Here is a 20400-nt window from a genome sequence, read left to right as displayed (position 1 = left end):
CGTGACGTGACTTACGTGTGCTTTCTGAGCCTTTGTAGGTCAACTTCGGTCATGCCCGTTTGCGTTCAAAGCGCTCATCTTTCGTTGAGAAAGACTGCTCATTGCTCGAAGCTGATTGATAAAGCGTGCAATAACACGTGTATTGGCCAGTGTCTCCCAAGCAGAAGTACTTGCTAAATGTCGACTGCCCGCCCTCATCACAGTCGGGGTGAACAGACGTTCCGCCGGCCTGTGCAGGCGCGCGGTGTGTTCCCGCGCGCGCGCCGCTGTCATCATGGGCCCCCGGCCGCTGTGAGAGTCCCGGGAACGAGGGCGCCCGCCGCTGTCATCATGAGCCCCGGCCGCTGTGAGAGTCCCGGGGAACGAGGGCGCCCGCCGCTGTCATCATGAGCCTCGGCCGCTGTGAGAGTCCCGGGGAACGAGGGCGCCCGCCGGTGTCATCATGAGCCCCGGCCGCTGTGAGAGTCCCGGGGAACGAGGGCCCCCGCCGCTGTCATCATGAGCCCCGGCCGCTATGAGAGCCCCGGGAACGAGGGCGCCTGCCGCTGTCATCATGAGCCCCCGGCCGCTGTGAGAGTCCCGAGGAACGAGGGCGCCCGCCGCTGTCATCATGAGCCCGCGGCCGCTGTGAGAGTCCCGGGGAACGAGGGCCCCCGCCCGCCGTCGTCCTCTCCAGCCGGAAGCAGGCGTGGCTGCCGCTTCCTGCGGCGCCGCCGCCGCCGGGCCTGCAGTAGGTCGGCGCCGGCCGCACGCTGGGAACCGGGGCCGGGTCACGGGACATGTGGGCTAGCGGTCCTGCGTGGCCGCGTCGCCGGATGCGCCCCCCCCCCCCCCCTCCGCCCCGCTGGCCCGGCTGATGGGCGGGGCGGACTGGACGAGGAGATGGGACGCGGGGTTCTCCGGCCGGATCGTCGGCCATGATCAGGGCTGCGGTGTCGGGCGAGCGGTGGAACGCGGTAGGCGTGTCGCATGTCGGTAACACCTAGCGAATGACTGGCGCCACCGAGGCGTCATGAGCCCCTTGCAAGCAAAAGGTATTCACGCGTCACGGTTTCCATGTTTTGATCGCGCGGTGATGATTCCTCAGGCCCCCGTTGTTTGCGCCGTGTACCGTGATATCCGTGGGTGCAGATTGTCACTCAGCGATTTTTTTGCCATGTCCGGAAAGTGAGATCTCCCCGTGTTTGCCATGACCTTTTCTTCTTTTCCAAAGAAGCAATAAGTTAGCAGATTAGTGAGCGCTTCCATATCCATCTATCCGGGAGATGTCCCTGGTGCGGTTTGGTTCCCGTTTTGACTTGCGCCACTCATCAGTGCCAACATCTGTACTGGGCTTCCACATCCGCTCTGTTCGTCCTATATCACGTTGCACATTAGTTGTGACATTGGCATATAGCGACTCTATCCTGTGTTCCTGATATGGCGAGTGAACGGACCCCGTACTCCTGACATGGCCAAGGTCGACGGGGCTCGGTGAGATTTTCGCCCAGTTTGGGAGCGTCCCGTCTGATCAAAACATCCTGCCGCGGGGGTTTCAGTCAAAGGAATTAAATGATAATGATGCAATGCAAGGTTAAATGAGGAGGACTCATCAGCTTCTTTTCGCACGCTCCTCTAGCGCTCTCAGGTCAGGTACTTCGGGCCATTGCGTTATTCACAAGCACATCGGTAGGAGATAAGGTTGTCTTTTACGGAGCGCTGAGACGTCTGGTAACGGGCTACCAAACTGGTGCTAATGGCTCATTCGGCTGACTGACACCATTCAGTCGTTGTGCTTATGCTTCCTTGATCTTCGCGCAGTATGGTCAGCACAAAAACGTTCCAGGAAATCGGCCCCAAAGTGGGTGGCCTCGGTATGACATACGGACATTTTTCTCGACATGAAGAGGTATGACTTACGGCCATTTTTCTTGACATAACAGATCAGCTGTTGATAACCAGAAACAGGACAATGCCTTGTGCTGCCTGGCTACCACCGATCACTTCCAGCAGACTAAGCCGCAATGACGTCCACCCCTGGTGCTGAAATATGCGCCGGCGGGTGCACGCGCGCGCGCGCGCGCAGGGTTTACAGGTGGCCCTAAAATGTCTTCTTTCATCATATTTATTTTTGGGAAATCAATGTAACTGGTATGGGCTGGGGCGAAATCCAACCCATGATTGAACCCCAACTGAGATGATACCCCTGAATGATGACTAACAGTAGCCACATGCACCGCACGTGCACCTTTGACACTGAAAAGTTAAATGGAGTACGACTGAATGACATCCGTGAAGATCCCCTGACCACCAAATTTCGAGTCTCTTGGTTATGAGTTCCGTGGCTTGGAACACCCCGAGTCTAACATGTTGCTCACAGACATGCAGGTCCATCACACCTGTTCACCTTAATTTTGGTAGGTGTAGGCAGCCTCCGTGTCAGAAAAGTTGTGTGTTAAGTTCTGAAGATCTAGCTTCTGAGGTTGTCAGTTCAGAGGTTCCATTGTAGAGTAGTGCACCTCCGCGCGAGCACCTCGTCCACGACAGGCTGCAGGTACTGCGTCTCAAAACATCTTCTCACCGGCTGCTGGCCTGGTCCGATCCTCGATTCTGCCTGCCAGTTTTCACCTTCCTGGCAGTGTTAGGTCGGCGAGACCGGCAGAAGTTTGGCAATGTTTACTCACGTCCCACGTATGAGACGCAGCCCTGACCGGCTGAACTCTATCGATACCGATTATCCAGTCGGTTGTCTTTCGTTAAGAAGGGGCGTGTTTCACATTTCTATGGGGTTTTGAACTGAAATAGCCATCTTAAAGAACATTCGGTACAGTTGACAGCCCTGCCCTTCTTAATACCCAAGCCATGCTAGTTTCCGAGCCTCACTCTCGCGACAATGCGGAGATAATTTCAAGGTGACGTTGGCATTCACGACGTCGTAATAGCGCCATTGACATCCTGCCATTCCAGAAGTCAGGTGAAAATCAGGGCCGAGAAAAATGTGATGGTCGAGTTGTTCGTATCTGCCGGTCGTGAGCTCAATTTCAAGATATCACGGCCTTCAATTGGCTTTCAATCAATGTTGTTCGGGGTACGATGACGTAACCAGAGCAGCCTTTTCTACCCAAAAGTATACCAATAGCTTTAAGTGAGATTGTTTCATCATATATGATATGTTGGGTATCGTTCCGTAGCTCTAGTTACGGTCTCTCCACCCACCAAATTTCGGCCGGCTAGCTCACTGTTTCCGACGTTCGCGTAACTCCAAGTTCAAATGTTTGTGCGCGTCTTTGGTTTACGTCATCGACCGCTAAACTGCAGAACAAAAACAAAACACACGCGCAAAACACGCGCGCCCCTGCAGTGGGACCCATGCTGTCACTCTGTCTTGTGCCTGTGACGCCCTCGGTTAGAACCACCCCGCCAATTATGAGGATCTGCGGAGCTCCGGCGGATGGAAAGAGAACCGATCTATGCGAAGCCAGCATCGGAGTCTCTCAGCCGTGCCGACACACCGCGTGAGGCCAGTCCTGTTGCCACTAGGCTGTGCGTCTGGCGCAGTACGCAGGGAAGCTTGGGCACACACACGCATACCGACAAACAAACACCACCTCAACTTTTCCGAGCGTCGATCATGTGCGAGATCTCGTTTCGCGAAATGCACCCAAAATCTCTTTCAGCTTCCTCAATTTCGAGTTGTGTCACCGTTTTAAGCTCCTCCCAAAATTATCATCGGCGAAAATATAGCATTGGTTAAGTGGATTCTGTTGAAGAGACATTGTCCACTCCAGACGCATCGTTACAGGAGGTCTCATTTTTCTGTCGTCTGGCTGAGGACGTATCGCACGCATTCAACTGAAGCTCATCAGGGAGTCGCGGCAGTGGCTGTTTTTCTTGGCGGACTCGGCAGCCGCCTTATCATTCGGGGTCCACTCCACCTCTGTACCACTTGTGTCGCGATGCATCAGCGCGTTCTGGTGCGCGGCGTCCAAGAGCTTGGACATGCCCACACAGGCATACACACATCGCAACACCACGCACTGCATGTACGATTGTGAGTATTGAGTCTCCTTGATCCACGCAGACAAAGGCTGGATTCTGAACTTTTCTGAACGGTCTCCATGTAAGAAAGGTCGCTTCCCTAAAGCGTGCAAACACACCTTTAGCTCATTCTTTACTTGGCGTTCTGGGGTGAGTAATCGCGTGGTCTTTGTGCTCCGATTGTAGAGCGGAAGACTACTTCGCAATGCACTGAAACGCACTGCAACGACTAGACTCCCTTGTCGTGAGCGTGTGCTTCCGGCCGGCCGCAGCGCTGCATGTGTTGTTCCCAGCGTAAACAACGGACCCATGTTAATGCTCCCACGGTCCGACGCCAGCAGCAGCACAGTCAGGTGCGATGTAGAATGGGCGTTGTACCACTCTGCTGCAGCCTGCATGCAGCAGCGGGCGCTATTATCTGTACAACACGTGCTGCATTTGCACTTTGGCTCCACTCAGTTTGCCGGTCGTTCGATTCAACTTTGTGGCCTGAAGAGGATTATAGCACACCATGGTTTTGCTCTTTACATGTGTGATTGAATGAGCTGAAATTGTAGACTGTTTCTCTTGTCTACAATTTCAGCTCATTGCAGATTATCTACAGTTTCAGCTCATATCTACAATGGGCCTAATTAAATGGGATACCATACTTTTTTCTTTTGTTGTTCGATCAGACGCGTAGGCGTGACCGGCAATACCAGTTTTCTGACAGTCGTTCTGAATAGCTTAGAATTTGGTTTGAAGTAGCCGCACTTGCGAGAGAAGAATCATTTGACTTCCTACCCGCCGCCATGATAGTAATACATTTCATTTGCTTTGCTTTTCCAGCGTGTGTGTCCTGTTATGTTTGCAATACGCTCAGGTGTCAACATGTCTGCGTAATAGGTGCTACGAAAGCTCGAAACACCCTGTTTAGACAAAAGACATACGAACATGAAGCTATCATCCCACGAATTCAACGAAACATTGTAGAATGATTTATTTTTCCCTTGGTGGTGTTGTCGTATCTGGTGTTGTTAAGTATGACATGGTTCATAGTGACTCAATGGCCCAAACTTCAACCAGTTTGCTTCTTGGTAATAGGCCCTTGCGGCTCTTTGGGCCAATCACAAACGTTCTTTTATTCGCAAAGCGGTTGTCATGACGACGGTGGTCACGACTGCGTTGAAGAAGCATAGCGCTGAGGCAGAGAGTTAACAGTGTTATTTGCGCACGAACATAATAAAAAATAATATCCTTATGATGTCTTGGCGATGCTGCACTGGTACTACCCAGCGCTGTTATTAAACTTAACTGGTCCTGAGGTTTCGCGAGATCGTGTTTTTTTAGATGCCCTTAAGGTGGGACGTTCGTCCCATCTTCCTTGCCATCTTCGCCCACCCTGTCCAAAGGTGGGACGCTTTCCACCATTGGGACAAATGAGACGAAAAAGGAAAGAATCTTCCTTCAAAGCTGGCATATCTAACTACCGTAATGTGTTTAACTTTTTGCCCAATACAATGCCGATAAAATGCCATTGGAATAGGGGAAGATATTTCGTATACGCGTATCCATCGAACACGCCCATATACACATGGCTACTCACGGCAACACACAGGGACGGTTTGAGACAAGACGCATGCAATTTGATGGACACGCCATGTTTTCAATGGTTAGTAATACAGGTGCCCTCCACGACTGACTCCGCAGATATCAGTGTGCCGCGCCCCGGGGCGGCCCAGCTGACACCATCTGCCGCCGTCAGCAGCGCCCCTCAACGATCACCGTTGCACGACTGACCGGGTCGTTTGTTGTTGCAGGACAACTACTGCATGGGAGGCCCGGGCATAGTGATGAGCCGCACCACGCTGGCGCTCGTCTATCCACACATCCGCACCTGCCTGGCCAACCTCTACACCACGCACGAGGACGTCGAGATCGGCCGCTGCGTCAAGAAGTACGCCGGCGTCAGCTGCCTCTGGAACTACGAGGTGGGTGCGCTGCGCGGCCTGTTCCGCCGCCCTGCGCCGCCGGCGCCATTGTTCGCGGCGTGTCGGCCCCGGGCGACGGCCGGCTGCGCCTGTCGCCCGCGGTGGGGTGGGCGAGGATGGCGGTCCGGCGCCGGACACGCCCCAGTGGGCTTGACCTCGGGGTCAGGGGCCGCCGGTGGCGGCTGGACGGCCCAAGCGGACCTGGCCTTGAGGTCGGCGGTGATGGACAGCCGCCGGACAGCGGGTTTTTGTCGCCGGCCCGTGTGCTTTTTCTCTCAAATTACTTTATGGAAGATGAACTTTCGACTCCGCGGTTGCTCACTTTTTGCTCATCGTTTTCTTATGAAGGCTTTTTCAATGTCGTCTTCATGCCAATCTCTGTGATAGTTTTTCAACTATCTAGCCCCAGGAACAAGATTCCTGTGTAGTCATCCGTTGGCAAGGCCGTTTAAGGCCGTCTTTTATGGTGTAAAGATGTCTAATTTCACTGTTCCGTAATCAAGTTTATGATGCCCATCCACTCAGCAGTGGAACTACGGAATTTATGGCGTAGTAAATATAATTGCGTGCGTGCGGCTTTGATGCCTGCGTTTGTGACAAGCCACATTCGATCTGGCTGGCGGTTGCCGAGTTCGCCTGCTCCCTCTGTACTCTATATGTTGTGTCGACGGTCCGTGGTCTGCCGGTCCTCTGGTGGATGACCTGTCAGTGGTCCGTGGCCTGCCGATACCTTAGTGGAGGACCTGCCGGTGGTCCGTTGTCTGCCGGTCCCTTAGCGGATGACCCGTCTGTGGTCCGTGGTCTTCCGGTGCTCTGACAGATTACCTGTCTTTGGTCCGTGGTCTGCCGGTCCCCTAGCTGATGACCTGTCGTTGGTCCGTGGTCCTCCCGGAAGTCTGGTGGTCAGTGGCCTCTCCTGGCCGTTCACATGGGTGGCGGGATCACGATAAGCAGGTCTCCCATCCCATGGTCATCGCTCGCGGTCTTCTGTCGGCGGGCGGTGCGACGGGGTTAGCGCGGTCTGGACTACCCACGCCCGGCCGGCCTGGCTCTCCGACTCGGACTCTGCCGAGCTCGCCGCCTACAGTCCGAAGCATCTTCGGCTGGCTCAGGGCTCTTTGACTCGGACTCTGCTGAGCTCGCCGCCTACAGTCCGAAGCATCTTCAGCTGGCTCTGGGCTCGTTGACTCGGACTCTGCTGAGCTCGCCGCCTACAGTCCGAGGCATCTTCGGCTGGCTCTGGGCTCTTTGACTCGGACTCTGCTGAGCTCGCCGCCTACAGTCCGAAGCATCTTCAGCTGGCTCTGGGCTCGTTGACTCGGACTGCTGAGCTCGCCGCCTACAGTCCGAGGCATCTTCGGCTGGCTCTGGGCTCTTTGACTCGGTCTCTGCTGAGCTCGCCACCTACAGTCTGAGGCATCTTCGGCTGGCTCTGGGCTCTTTAACTCGGACTCTGCTGAGATCGCCGGCTACAGTCCGAAGCATCTTTGGCTGGCTCTGGGCTCTTTGACTCGGACTCTGCTGAGCTCGCCGCCTACAGTCCGAAGCATCTTCGGCTGGCTCCAGCTTGAGATGCTGAGCCATTATTAGCAACGGGTGCAGACGGGCATGGCGCCACTCAGCTGCAGGCTTCGGACACGTCCGCGGCTAATTGCACGGCGTTGTATAGAGAATAGCAGGCAGTAAGATCTCCCCCCGCTTCTTCGAAGCTCTTACGCCTGATGGTATGCGGGTTCACTGCAGCACCAGACGACCTTGCATGTACGGCCTTTGACTTCTGAGTTCCAATCACCCTTGACTGGAGACCTGGGTCACGGAGGCGGCCTGAACTAGCGAACGTGATTGGTGATGAGTGTTGATCTAGCCATCAAGGCGACGCGGCCGATCTTGTCGCCGGATCATCCGAGCGCGGCGTGACACGTCGCACGCTGGTGGCCGACTGGCACCACCGGCACCACCGGCACCACCGGCACCACCGGCACCACTGGTGGCCGATGGCATTTATCTGACCTTGCCTCTACGCCGCTCACCGGGCATTTCGCCACCGGTCTTCGCCTGCGCTCTGACCAAACAGCGGGCTAGCGGTCACCGACACCAGAGCTGCCAGGGTACAGCGCACACACTGCGCAGAGGCCCTCGGGCGCTGCGGGCGGTACACACGGCCGCGCGCTGCACGCTGCCTTCTCCGTGTCGCCGTGTAGGTTGCGACACAGCTGCGAGGCCTGGGGGACGGTGCTCGTTGGATATATGCTTCCTAGTCCATTTGACCTAGTGGGCGGGGCGTAGTAGAAGCAACGGGATCGGGCCGAGAGCGGCATGCCGCTCCCATTTCTGGCCAAGCATCTGATATTAAGGCATGGCCGTGCATGAAAAAATGGATCAGAAGGGTTGTACGCTTCCGGGTCTGCCCTCCCCGTTTTTGGAACACCGCTACGTGCCCGGTGCGTGCCGGGCGCACGCAGTCCTCTCAGCTGTTGGAGACCCCCAGTCGCCGGATCCGCCGCCACTGCCGCCGCGCACAGTTCGGAATGTCGCCCCGTAAGACGACGCTCGCCGGCCGCCGGCGGCGCCGCGGGGACGGCCGATAACCTTGAGAGCCCTCGGGACGTTCCGGCCGTTCGCGAGCCTCGGCCTGGCGGAACCGACGCGCCGCCGTCCGCGCGCGACGCCAGCGCGAATGCGGCCCACCGACGGCCTTCGCGTGAGTCTAATGAGCTCCGCAGTTTTCGCGAATTGGCCGACGGATCGGCGCTGCGGTGCGGGGGCTGGCCGGCGCCGCGCAGACGCCGGTGCGGGCCCGCCAGCGGCCGCAGCAGCGCGCCCGGAGCTCTCCGCAGTTGTGTAAGCGCGTGTAATAACCACGTCGCTGACATAACTTGCGCCGTCTTGAAACTGGATGGGGCTTTTGCGCGTGATTGCCAGTTCGCCACACTGCGCAATCTCAGCGTGAGGAATGAAATGGGGTGGAGTGGAATGTATTGATTCGGGCTTGGGCTGGATTTTACCATGGCGTCATTTTGCAACGCCACGGCGTCATCTGATGGAATGGTGACAGCGCCTTTAATCCCGGAGGACCGCACCATGCTGTCCAATCCGAGCCGCCGGCCAGCACAGACATGCTATCCGCATTTGAGCGCTGGATCTTGCACATTGGCTGGGCATGCAAATGTAGATGTCCAACCAGTCGCCCGCGGGGATCCATACATAGTCATTCAGGTGCATCAGTATCTTCATACCTGCTACGAACACCTGTCCACTGAGCACCGGTGCAGAACTATTAAATCGATGCTCCGAATGTGCTACCGCTTCCTCTGATGACGTCTTCGGAGGTGATAGAAGCCGTGGAGGCACCTGTGTGAATCACCTCACCCCGGCACGGGTGAGTCACCTCGCGAAGGTGAGTGGCGTACCGTGCATGCGGCACGCTTCGGCATCAGTTTTATGTTTCCGGCGACAGCCGACCGTATAATTTAGATTCCTTAGCCTGGCGGAGGATTTAATGAGGCGGACGCTCCAGCTGCAAGGCCTGTTGTCGTTCCTAAATCGCCTCTCATTCGTCCTAGACAACCGACCTGCACGGCATACCACGCGGATCCTTTGTGGCTCCGCTAGCCCTCTCAAACGGCGGCTGATCGTCTGCCATGCATTTTCGCGACCTTCGACTTTTCCTTTCGAGCTGTGACCCACTTGATAGTAGCCCGTCCTCGACAGCTAACTGGTCCGCCTGTCCTCGGCATCGGCTCCCACGCGCACACGTGTTCGCTGATCGCCACTTGCGCAACGCTCTCGCCGGGCCGGCGGCGGCGGCTGCTGCTGCTGCTGCTGCTGCTCCGGCGGCGGCGGCGGCGGCGGACCGGCTGTTTGGGGAGGCCGTCCGCTCTCCTCGCGGCGCGGCCGAGTTCAAACACCCCACGCGCCGGCGCCGGCGCCGGCCGGTCCGGGAGCGCGCGCCGCCGCCGCCGCCGCGAGCCGGTCGAAAAACAGCGCGCGTACGGCGCACTCCCCAGGCGGTTGGCTGGTGGCTGCGCTCGGCCGGCGTCGCGGGCCGGCGGCCCGGCCACCGGCGCCCGGTCAGGTTGATGCTCACTGTCGCCGCCGGCCCGGCCAGAGCAGGGATGCGCTCGTTCTGACCGCCAGGCGCGGAATTGGGCTCAATTGCTGTCTCGTTCGGTGGGTTATTGGCGCTGCTTGAGACGTTGTCTGATGGACAATCTGGCCATGAGTGTGCCGGATAAAAAGCGCGGGGGCCGGTGCCTCCGCCATCTTCGTTCCGCTGGTTCATTTCGGATAATCATGGAAATCGTCATCAGGGGAACTTTTTTGAAACGTTTTTTCATATTTCTAGAGAGAATGCTAATTGATGGCTTTTGGAGAAAGATTCATTGCCGCTCAAGTTTCCCTGACGCCCAGCGGTTCATCTTCTATCACATCTCTGAGATGCGCCACTGACTGTACAGGTGGTACTTAAGCTGCCAATCTGCCAACTTCAAGACGCTGTCACTGGCGTTGGTCCACTTCGGTGCAAGGTGACTGCTGAACTCCAGTTTCCCACCCAACACACGCTCAGGACAGTTGATCAGGAGCTGTCTGCTGCCCATCAGGAGCTGCCGTGGGCTGTTAATCAGGAGCATGATACCGGCGCTGCTGTTCCAGCCATGGGCGTTTGCTGCTTTCTGCCCCCGTTAGCACGCCGTGCAGCGCTGCTGTTCTATTGTTCTGCGCTTCCGCATCGGAGCTGTCATGTCTTTGTACATGTGTCCAGCACATGCCCTGTGGCCGGAGCGTCATCTGCGGCGTATGTGGCGTCACGTCGCGGCGAGGAGCCGGCCCCTCAGGACAGCAATGTCGTGCGTCAGGCATTTCCTCCATGCCCGCACCCCTCCGGCGGGCGGCGGCGGTCGGCGGCGGGCCCCGCGACGGCGCCTGGCTGACCAGCGGGGTGCCCGTGAGAGGTGAAGGCCGCATGCAACGGCACGTGACCCCAAGCCGCGCTGACGTCACAAGCTGCTGCGGCTAGCTCGGACGGCGGCGAGATCTGCCAAATTATTGGCACATCTTCGATCATCGGCTATTGATAGGCGAGTATAGTATGCTGCTGATTAGACAAGGTAACGTTTTGCCTTTTCAGTTCGCGTTTTCATAACCTTTGCAGAAGGTTATTAGCCGTTGCTGACAGTTGAATAGCTCCAGTACCTAGCCACTTGGTTTGCGACTATCTTGATAAGTCTCGACCGACCAATCACATCAGTCACATCATTGTGATACGCGGTTCAGCAGCCTTCCAACCTGTTACTGTCCCACATATTCAATGTTGAAATGCGGCTTGAATGGACGCGTTTGCAAGCAGGCTGCATGCCTAGCCTCGCCAACTATGTATTTCGGCGGACCGCTGCCCGACAGTTTTGACGTGACATGCGACCGCATGGCCATTGGTCCAGCCGATGTTTCCGGCAGTCGACCGCCTTGAGCCGCGTTGCACCGGCCACACATTGACCTAGTTACTGTTCTGTACGGTTTCCTGGGCCACGGAATGGGCGGAAGCGAGAACGAAGCCGAGGCTTCTGCGTACGTGAACCAGGCGAGTGACGGGGTGCCTGGGAAAGACCCAGTTGACGCAACTGCGCGCCGACGGGAGCGGTGTCATCTCCGGCGGTGTGGCAGGTGCGTCAGACCCCACGGCTTCTCAGTACTGTCCAGGATCACCTCCACGTCAGCCGGCAGGTCGGCAGCCGCTGCCACCGGCGGCGCGCGGAAGGAGCGGTGGACGAGTCTGCGGCGCGGGTGCGAGGCGCCAACCCGCGCCCGGTCCTCTCTGGGGGCTGGGCCGGCCGGCCGGCCGGCCGGTGGCGCGGCCGCTACAGGAAACGGCGGCGGCGCTGATAACACGGCTGCCTGCGCTGCAAATGCGATGGTGTCGGGCGCGGGGTGGCGGTGCGGGGCGGCTCCTGACGCTGACAGGACCGCACCGGGCCTGGAGAGACGACGGCCCGGCGCCGCTCCCGGCGTCCCCCGGCGCGGACCGCACGGGACCTACAGCGGCGTGAGGCGCCGATGGGATCCGACCGGGAGGGACCCAGCGGACGTGGCGGGGTCGCTGCCGCCGGGCCGGACCGGGGCTCGGCCTCGACCCGGCGAGGCGGCGACTCGGCACCGGCCGATCCCCCGCCGCGAGGCGCGCGCCAGAGCCGAGTCGGCTGCGGCCGACGGCCCCGCCGTCGCGGCGCGGCGCCGCCACATCCGGCTACCGACGGGAGTGGCTGGCCCTCCCGACAGGCGAGCGTGACCGACCGGCGGGGTCAGGGCCGGCCCGCGAGGGCAGCGATGGCACACCTCTCCCCCCCCCCCCCCTGCAGCTGGCGGCTGGTGCTGGTCGGCTGACCCGGGGCGTGGACTGCAGCGAGCGGGTGTGACGACACGCTGCCCCGTTGCCCTTCTGGCCACTGCACTGCCCCCAGCGCGGCCGTCGGCTAACATGACAGCGCTACGAGACGGCCTCTCGCCGTCAGGTAAACACCACCCGTGTGGTCCGTCGTGTCGACCGTTTGTTTGCGGAGCTGGCGGCCTCCGTAGCTGACCAGCGAACCGCGTTCCGGCGGCGGACGGGACCGGACCACCTCCGCGACTCCTGCGCCCCCGCCCGCCGGCAAGGCCGCGCCCCGGCCAGGGTCCGTTACACAGGCCTGGAATGGCAACCCAGGCCCACTGGAAAGTGTGCCGGGTTTTGTGCGCGCAACGGCGTCTTCGAGGGGCCTCATGACTCCACGTTCACGGCGTCAGAGAACCTTCCCGTCCGCAAGGTCATTCACTGAGTCGCCATAAAGGAAGCGGCTAAGTGGTGGCTTCCCGATACTAAAACAATCGCCGAGTGGTTGTCCGTCGCGGACGACCGATCGCTGGCGATAGGACGTCGTGACCGGCGTCCTTGCGTGGCGCCGCTCTTCCACCCGCAGGCGGCAGGCTCGGGCCTCGCGCGCCGCCGCCGCGCCGCCAGCGACGTGACGCACAAGGTCACCGATGCCAGGTGGCGGAGGTTTTCAGTTGGGATCGGAGCCGGGCGGGTGTTTCCGGGATGGTAGGGACGCCCAGAAAGGTCGGTGCGACACGCCCTTACTGGGCCCAATGCTTTCTGTTTTTAGCACCATGGGGTTCACCAAAACACTTCAAAAAGGTCGACTTAGGTTTGTGGTTTTTACCTATGTGGTCATTTCCAACCAGCCTGCGAAAAGGTCCTTGCCGGGTAATCTCCGAGACATCTGATGTAATTGAATTCATAATAACCGTCGCGGCCAGTGCCTTTCGCTGGGTTCGTGCACGGGTTGGACCGCCAGCAGCTCGTAGCTTCCAGGGCAGGGCCAAGCCTGATCTGGCTCTGCCCTGGCTGCCGAAAGCCCGGTGGTATGACATTTCATGACAAACACCGACCATGAGTCGCTTGTAATCCTCCGCAGCCCTGATGCGGAGGGGGCGGCTGTCCAGACCCCTCCGTCGCAGGCCGCCCTGCCCGGAGCCGGTCCGGCTCCAGCCAGCCCCGTCTGGTGCTGGCGGCCACAGACCCCGGCTGGACCCGCAGCGCCGTCTCCTGTTACAGAACACGACACCTCTCCTTGACTTTTTGCTGACGGTTGGGAGTGGGCTGCGAACGGTCGGCGTTGCCAGCTTGTCCAGCTGGCCGCCGCGGCGTCCAGATTGGAAAACGCTCCGCTCGAGGTGGCCTTCCCTGGCGCTCAACGAGAGGCGTCGAGACGTGCGAGGCGAGCTGGAAGGCGTCAGGCGTTAGCAGCGTGTCGCCTTTGTGCTGAGTGCAGCCCAAAATTGGCATAGTGGAAAAGCTGCAACCGAAACATTTCCGCGGGCCCCCAGTTTGATCTGGCTGGCCTGTTGTTGCCACCACCGGTTTTCACTGAAAAACGTTATCTTTGATGTACGCGGCGTGCTGGGCGCAGCATAGATAACAGAACTGGAACGAAATCCGGCTGGACTAGAACCTCTTGCGATGATTCCGATATGCTCTCGGGGGAAGACGAAAGCGACATAGCAGGCTACTGTTCCGCAGATCTTGACTCGAATGCATTCGGCGCGTCCCGAGTGCGGCGCCGTGCCATGTGTGTGAGACCCGCTGCCGACACTGTGTCGGGGAGCGGCAGTGTCGGAGCCGGAGGCGCCTGCCCGGCTGGAGGACAGGGTGATGTCAGGGGTGTCAGCCTTGAACCTGCTGCCTGCCGGGGTCGCAGGCATGCCGCCGCTCACAGGTGGGGCAGGTGCACGCCGGCTCAGGTGTTGCCCGTGCCGGATCGTTCCGCTGGGGAGCAGCTCCGGCTGGTGAACACTGAAACTGCGCGCCTTTTTGTGCAAGCGCAGGACTGTTAAGTGCGTTAGCTCTTATTCAGAATAAATGTGTCAACTGCTAGGCACTGCATGGAGCTCAATTCGTGAGTTTGACGCACCACAAGCCCGCTGGCTCTCGTTGTTTTTGGTATTTGGATGTGTGCGCATTATAATGCAATTTACGAGCCCTTCATGTCCGCTACATCTGCGCTTCTCGTTGGCATGTTTATGCGTGCCTCTTAAGTTTGGAAACTGCAATTCACGGAGCATATTACCATCGCGTGTTCCTCACGTCGATTAGTCAATTACCCTGTTTACATGGGCAGCTGTGATTCTAATGGGATTCTTCAAGTACTCCACCTTTTTTAGAAGAAGAAAAATCTCCACCGCGAGCGTTTTATGTGCGTACGAAACGGGCACAGCCAGCTCACGTTAGCAGAATTGGTCAACTTGGAAATCATACAACCCAAACAACATTTTTAGCACCAAAATGATGAGCAGGCAATTAACATTATTAATTTTGTCGTTTCGACCATTGCTACTCACAGTGCTCGCATGAGCGCCTATCATCTTCAAGAAATTGCCATCTGACAGTATTATAATTTCGGCAACAAACCAGTAACGCGATTTTTAACACGCAGGCAGCACATGATTTATAACGCGTACTAAAAGGTCAACCTAAGGACCAAATCACGGACATAAGAGAAACCAAGAATAGCATCCCAGTTCTGCACATTCGTGTCTCTTATTATCTGTTGGTGCGCTGAGCCTTCGTACATAACATAATTTTGATCATTATTTTCAAATATTTAATGACTTACGGCACATCGCGCGCAGACCAGAAAGGCGCCTACACTCTTACCTTATCATTGCACTTCTTTCGACTTCTTACTTTATTATTGCACTCCTAATTTATTTCCAGTTGTGAAGCTTAAATTGATATTTCCACACAGACAACACAGAGAAAGACCCAACAATATCGGCTGAACTGAAGCATCTCCAGCAACCTTAAAAAAACCGACCAAGCCACGGGAATCCAACACCGAAGCCAAGCCAACGTTTTCGGCACGGTACATTAATGTCTAGTAGTGCACCTCATACACAAGTCTGGATAATGCGATTCGCACGTATTAGAACCAGACGCATTGTGACGACAATGTCACTTAAGCTACAACACTTGGGTTCAATTAATATGAATACTCCATTGCCGTGAGATCCTGCCATCATGTCGTGCGGAGGGACTGTTGCAGCACCCTCTTAAAGTAGTGCACCTTTTGTACAATTCCGAGCAAGGCCTGAAATCGCTCTGACATCCAGAAACATACTCTGCCGAGATAATATGCCGACAGCAATCCTCGGGTAACGGACCAAGCCCCAGAAAACTAGGACTGAAGCAAGGCCAGCGTTCTCGGTACGGTACATATACGTCTGTTAGCGTAGTGCACCTCACACACGAGTCCGGATAATGCGATTCACACTTACTAGAACTTAACACATCGTGCTGACAATGTCGGTGGAACTGCAAGACTTCGGTCCGATAAATAAGACCCATGCATTGCCGTGAGATGTTGCCATGATGTGCGGGCGGACTGCAGTAGCACCCTCTTCAAGAAGTACACCTCTTGTAGAATTCCAATTGGCGAGACCAAAGAACCGCTCTGATATCCAAAGACATCCTCTACCGAGATAATATGCAAATATCAATCATAAGGAAACGGACCAAGCCCCGGAAATCGAAGACCGAAATAAATCTCATGTTTTCAGTACGCTACATATGCTTTAACTGGCGCAGTACACCTCATACACGGGTCCGGATAGTGCAATTCACACTTGCTAGAAATAAATACGTAATAAATGCGGACAATGTCGGTTCAGTTACAACACTTCGGTTTAATGAATAAGACTCATGCGTTGTCGTGAGATGTTGCCATCATGTGCGGACGGACTGCAGTAGCACCCTCTTAAAGTAGTGCACCTCTTGTATAATTCCGATTGGCGAGACCTAAAAACCTCTCTGATGTGCAGAGACATACCCTGCCGAGATAATACGCCGACATGAACCCCAAGGAAAGAAGCCAAGCCTCGGAAACCGAGGACCGAAGCAAAGGCAACGCTTTCGGTACGGTACATGTACGTTTATTCGTGCGGGGCACCTGAAACTAGAGTCCTTATAATGCGATTCACACTAAGTAGAAATAAACACATTGTGCCGACAATGTTGGCTGAGCCGCAATACTTTGGTTCAATGAATAGGACTCATGCACTATCGTAAAATATCACCAGCATGTGCGGATGGACTGTAGTAGCGTCTTCTTAAAGTAGTGCACCTCTTGTATAATTCCAATTGGCGAGACCTATAAAGCGCTTTGACATCCAAAGACATACTCTGCCGAGAAAATGTGCCAACAGCAATTCTAAGGGGGCCGACCAAGCCCCGGAAACCGAAGACCGAAGCGAGGCCAACGTTTTCGGTACGGTGCATACATGTTTATGAGCGCAGCGCACCTTATACACGACGGTACTATCTCGGTAGAGAGTGTTCTTGGATGCCAGAGGCGTTTTCAGGTCTCGCCAACTGGAATAATGCGAGAGGTACACTACTTTAGAGGGGTTGCTTCTGCGGTCAGTCCGTGCAACATGATGGTGATATCTCACGGCAATGCATGAGTCTTGTTCATTGAACCGAAGTACGACATTGTCGTTACGTGTTTACTTCTAGTAAGTGTGAATAGAACTATAAGGGCTGGTGTTTCAAGTGCCCTGCGCCAATAAACGTATATGTGCCGTACCAAAAACGTTGGCTTTGCTTCGGTCTTCGGTTTGCGGGGCTTGGCCTATTTCCTTGGGGCTGCTGTCAGCATATTATCTCGGTAGAGCATGTATTTGGATGTCAGAGCGGCTTTTAGGTCTCGTCAATCGGAATTATACAAGAGGTGCACTACTTTAAGAGGCTGCTACTGCAGTCCGTCCGCACATGATGGCAACATCTCACGACAATGCATGGGTCTTATTCATTGAACCTAAGTGTTGTAACTGAACCGACAATGTCCGCACGACATATTCATTTCTAGCAAGTGCGAATTGCACCATGCGGGCCCGTGTATGAGGTGTACTGCGCCAGTTAAAGCATATGTTCCGTACTGAAAACGTGGGATTTATTTCGGTCTTCGGTTTCCGGGGCTTGGCGTATTCCTTTGGCATTGTTGTTGGCATATTCTCTTGGTAGAGCATGTCTTTGAATGTCAGTTTGATACGGTTTGGATGTTCCGGCACGGCATATATACGCTGATAGACGTATATGTGCCGTACCTGGCTTTGCTTCAGTCTTCGATTTCCGGGGCTAGGTCCGTTTCCTTAGGATTGCTATTGGCATATTATCTCTGTAGAGGATGTCTTTGGATGTCGGAGCGGCTTTTAGGTCTCGCCAATTGGAATTATACAAGAGGTGCACTGCTTGAAGAGGGTGCTACTGCAGTCCGCCCGCACATCATGGCAACATCTCACGGCAATGCATGAGTCTTATTCATCGTACCGAAGTCTTGCAGTTCCACCGACATTGTTAGCACGATGTGTTAAGTTCTAATAAGTGTGAATTGCATTATCCGGACTCGTGTGTGAGGTGCACTACGCTAATAGACGTATATGTACCGTACCGAAAACGCTGGCCTTGCTTCAGTCTTATTTTCCCGGGGCTTGGTCGTTTCCTTTGGATTGCTGTTGGCATACTATCTCGGCAGATTATGTCTCTAGATGTCAGAGCGATTTCAGGCCTCGCTCGTTGGAATTGTACAAGAGGTGCACTACTTTAAGAGGGTACTACGACAGTCCCTCCGCACGACATGATGGCAGGATCTCACGGCAACGGAGTAGCCATATTAATTGAACCCAAGTGTTGTAGCTTTAGCGACATTGTCGTCACGATGTATTTGGTTCCAATAAGTGTGAATTTGTTGGCTCAGCGCACCAGCAGATAATTCGAGACACGAATGTGCAGAACTGGGATACTATTCTTGGTTTCTCGTATGTCCGTGATTTGGTCCTTTGGTTGTCCTTTAAGTACGTGTTATAAACCGTCTGCTGTCTGCGAGTTAAAAATCACGTTACTGATTTGTTGCCGAAATAATAATAGTGTCAGATGGTAATTTCTTGAAGATGATAGGCGCTCAGGCGGGCATTGTGAGCAGCAATGGTCAAAACGACCAAGTAAATAATGCTAATTGCCTGCTCGTTATTTTTGGTGCTAAAGATGTTGTTTGGGTTGTATGATTTCCAAGTTGGTCAATTCTGCTAACGTGAGCTGGCTGTGCCCGTTTCGTACTGCGCATAAAACGCTCGCGGCAGAGATTTTTCTTCTTCTAAAAAAGGCGAAGTACTTGAAGAATACTATCAAGGAAATATGAAGTTATGTCACGCTGGTAGACCAACTGGCAAGGAAGCAGGGACTGGAATATTTGTTTTCGATGCAGTTAGGCTGTTTGTTGCTTGTCAGTTTAATGTGTGTGAGATAGGTAACTCAGTAATTCCTGCATGATGCAAGGGATCGACAAATATAGACAATAGATCATAGCAGTCAGTGCAGAATGTGAACTATTTTAATGATGGGACGAAAATTGCCCAGTGATGGTTTCAGAATGGCAAGAAAGCAAATGTGAGCACTGGATGAAAATAGCTGTCATCAGTACTCTGTCAAATCCAGGTTTGTGCACTTCATGTGGAAGAAAACAGTGCATAAACTAAGTAAACCTAACCTAATGCCACATGATGTGCAGAGAACATCTGTGGTGCACATCATTACCTGCTTTTGTACTGGTGAGTAAATATCTTACCTTGGTGCTTTTTTGTGACACATATCTTTGCAAACCATGAGGTGGATAATTGAGCTGTTGTTATAATTAATCATTTGTTAGGAATTTTGAGCCCAGATTGCTTTTGTCATGACAGCTCTGGGGCTGGTTCACATGTTGTGATCTTTGGACTGTGCGAACACAGCTGTTTGTGCCACCTAGCCACCAGTCCATATCAGCCAATGCCGTTGACTGCAAGAATATCAAAGCAGTATTTCAACCCTATTATGTCAAGAAAGCAAATAGCTGCATTCTGACTTGCCAGTCCATGCCAAGTCTAAATGGCAATGCTGCCCTCAGGTACTGATGATGCATTAGATGGGGAAAGACAACATAGTTACACAATATTTGCCACTAACTATGTAGCATTCATGAGTCATTTCTGTAGCTTAGCTCGCTGTTGCAGGCTGCTCATACATGCATTAGTGTGGGAGTAGGTAATGTGTTTCTCGGGCTGCGCAAAGTAGATGACATGATGCTGGGTGGCATACTGATATGAGTGTGGTAAGTTTGTGAGTGTCATTGGCCAGTACAAGAAAATACTGATTTCCTGCTAGCCAAAGTTTCCCGCTAGTAAAAATTTGCATATGGCACTGCTTACGTGACGGATTTGGCGGTGCTGACTGCGCAACTCTTGTGTTTCAAGTGCTATGGCTTGTGCTGTGGCTATAAAGCCTATGAGTCCCGCACAGATCATTTTTCCAACGGAGTCCATCTTCCTCCTCGCCCTCATAGCTGTCTCGCGCCCACCATGGCTCGTGACATTCGCCATCCATACGCAGAGTACCGGCTTTTTTCTTCTTGTTTTGTTCAGTTAGCCTCAAAAGCGCAGTTTTCGCCCCATAATCCGTTCCTTGATTCGAACTAAGCGGGATCGAACTATCGACCGTTAATCCGACGTAAAGCCGGTTTCGCCCATGTAAACGCCCCTCGCCGAGAGGGTTAACGTCGCATGATCCGTTCCGATCTTAATTCGAATTATCCTCGGCTGCCGATGTAAACCGGGTAATTTACCCGGTAATTTACCCGGGTAAAATGTTTAATGACCAGGCTACTGCCAGCTCGCACGTGGCGCAGCTACGCACGCCGCGCGACAACGGCCGGGCTGGGCCCAGCTCAGCTCAGCTCAGCTCAGCTCAGCTCAGCTCAGCTCGGCCAAGCTCAGCTCAGCTCAGCTCAGCTCAGCTCAGCTCAGCTCAGCTCAGCTCAGCTCAGCTCAGCTCAGCTCAGCTCAGCTCAGCTCA

At 55.0% G+C, this 20400-nt stretch overlaps 1 pseudogene; it reads left to right on the top strand.

Annotated features, from left to right (window-relative positions):
- LOC119102387 (chondroitin sulfate synthase 1-like) overlaps positions 1-20400 on the top strand; it is a 66081-nt pseudogene that overhangs the window by 23095 nt on the left and 22586 nt on the right.

Source organism: Pollicipes pollicipes, unplaced genomic scaffold (assembly GCF_011947565.3).
Source record: "Pollicipes pollicipes isolate AB1234 unplaced genomic scaffold, Ppol_2.1 Scaffold_5724;HRSCAF=6776_pilon_pilon_pilon, whole genome shotgun sequence".
Classification (NCBI taxonomy): Eukaryota; Metazoa; Arthropoda; class Thecostraca; order Pollicipedomorpha; family Pollicipedidae; genus Pollicipes; species Pollicipes pollicipes.
Note: the sequence above shows the minus strand (reverse complement) of the source record. Positions and strands in the feature narration are given on the sequence as shown.